The sequence below is a fragment of the Papio anubis genome, chromosome 1, assembly GCF_008728515.1.
Source record: "Papio anubis isolate 15944 chromosome 1, Panubis1.0, whole genome shotgun sequence".
NCBI classification, from domain to species: Eukaryota; Metazoa; Chordata; class Mammalia; order Primates; family Cercopithecidae; genus Papio; species Papio anubis.
Genome location: NC_044976.1, coordinates 24384605 through 24387338, shown reverse-complemented (window position 1 = coordinate 24387338; position 2734 = coordinate 24384605).

Here is a 2734-nt window from a genome sequence, read left to right as displayed (position 1 = left end):
GTGAAGTTTCTGTTCAGATCTTTTGTCTATTTTTTTTTTTTTGTCTTGTCTTGTTTTGAGACGGAGTCTTTTTCTGTTGCCCAGGTTGGGGTACAATGGCGTGATGTCGGCTCACTGCAAACTCCGCCTCCCAGATTCAAACGATTCTACTGTCTCAGCCTCCTGAGTAGCTGGGATTATGGGTGCCCACCATCACACCCAGCTAATTCTTTTATTTTTAGTAGAGATGGAGTTTCACTATGTTGGCCAGGCTGGTCTCAAACTCCTGACCTTGTGATCAGTCCACCTTGGCCTCCCAGAGTGCTGGGATTACAGGTGTGAGCCACCAAGTCCAGCCTTGTCCATGTTTTAATTGCGTCATTTGTTTTCTTTTTTTTTTTTTTTTTTGAGATGGAGTCTCGCTCTGTCGCCCAGGCAAGAGTGCAGTGGTGCAATCTCGGTTCACTGCAAGTGCTACCTCCCAGGTTCACGCCGTTCTCCTGCCTCAGCCTCCCAAGCAGCTGGGACTACAGGCGCCTGCCACCACGCCCAGCTAATTTTTTGTATTTTTGGTAGAGACGGGGTTTCACCATGTTAGCCAGGATGGTCTCGATCTCCTGACCTCATGATCTGCCCGCCTCGGCCTCCTAAAGTGCTGGGATCACAGGCCTGAGCCACTGTGCCCGGCCCATTTGTTTTCTTATTGTTGAGTTTCTTGGTATATGTTGAATAATAGTCCTTGTCTTTTGCAAATATTTTCTCCCAGTCTGTTGACTTGGCTTGTCATTATCCTGACTGATTTTTATTAATGACTCAGGATTTCTTTTCCTCTGTTACTAAAAAGTAAGTGTTCTGACCAGGCGCAGTGGCTCACACCTGTAATCCCAGCACTTTGGGAGGCCAAGGTGGGTGGATCACTTGAGGTCAGGAGTTAGAGACCAGCCTGGGCAACATGGTGAGACCCCTGTCTCTACTAAAAATAAAAAAATTAGCTGTGTGTGGTGTTGTGTGCCTGTCATTCCAGCTACTTGGGAGGCTGAGGCACGTAAATCCCTTGAATTTGGGAGGTGGATGTTGCAGTGAGCCAAGGTTGCACCACTGCACTGCAGGCTGGGCAACAGAGTGAGACTCCCTCTCAAAAATAAATAAATAAATAAAAATTTAAAAATAGGTGTTCTTAAAAGTTTGTATCATATGAAGAGCAGAAAGGCTTGACTTTGCCAGTGCTCTTGCCTATGGAGGACCCCACATTTGGCAGGTATAGCAGGTGACATCCCGCATGTTCAGGATTGTGGCCCAGAGAGGGAGTGTGACTCGAGATTGCACAGCATGTTCACTAAGCTAATATATTCTTCTCACACACATAGCCTTCACAGTAATCACAGAACTCTTATTTGGTTTGAATGAGACTCCTGGAATGTGTCTTCTTTCTTCTGTACTTTAAAAAAGTTGCAAAAAGAAAAATGTAACAACAGCAGATTTTTTTTGAAAAGGACAAAACCAAAACACCCATAATCGTAGCATCTCAATAACTGACTGTTTGACTTTTCTGAGGATGTTATCTATCTGGCAAAGGTTGGGACGAGGTGAGCCCACATATTGTAATAGTTATCATCTTAGTGTATCTTACGCTTTTTTGTTTTACTTTTTTTTTTTTTTTGAGATGAAGTTTTGCTTTTGTTGCCCAGGCTAGAGTGCAATGGTGCATCTCGGCTCACTGCAACCTCCACCTCCCACATTCAAGTGATTCTCCTGCCTCAGCCTCCAGAGTAGCTGGGATTACAGCCATCCGCCACCACACCCGGCTAATTTTGTATTTTTAGTAGAGACGGGGTTTCTCCCTGTTGTTCAGGCTGGTCTCAAACTCCCGACCTCAGGTGATCCGCCCGCCTCGGTCTCCCAAAGTGCTGGGGTTATAGGCATGAGACATCACCCCCAGCCTTGTTTTACTTTTTTCCAGGTTTCAATACAATGTATTAGAATGGCTGCATAACCCTTGGGGCTGTCTCTGGAGTGTCCTTCCCCAAGGTTGTCACTCAGTCAGCTTTTCCACATCATCCAAGTCTCAGATCAACTGTCCGCTCCTCAGGGGTCCTTCCTCGAACATCGTATCTAAAGCATCCAAGGCAATCTCCCTGATTGAAAGTCTCTCTCCATCCTATTACTCTCTATATTTATATTTATATATGCACACACACATACATAATATATATATATATTTTTTTTTGTGGGGGGGGTTTTGGTAGAGTTGGGGCCTTGCTATGTTGCCAAGCTGGTCTTGAATTCATGGACTCAAGCGATACCCCCATCTCAGCCTCCCAAAGCCTGTCCTTCCTTCTTTCCTTCCTTCTTTCCTTCCCTCCTCTCTCTTTCTTTCTTTTTTTAGAATACTTTATTATTGTTATTTTTTATAGAGACAGGATCTGGCTATGTCACACAGGCTGGAGTGCTGCAAAACCATCATAGCTCACTTTAGCCTCGAACTCCTGAACTCCTTCTCCCTCAGCTTCCTGAGTAGCTGGGACTACAAGTGTGTGCCACCATGCCCACCTAAGTTTTAAAATTTTTGTAGAGACAGGATGTCTCTATGTTGTCCAAGCTGGTCTCTAACTCCTGGGCCCAAGTGATCCTCCCACCTCGGCCTCCTACAGTGCTGGGATTGCAGGCACGAGCCATTGCTCCCAGTCGATTCTGGTTTCTTTTGTCTTTTTTTTTTTTTTTTTGAGAGATAGAGTCTCACTCTGTTACCCAGGTT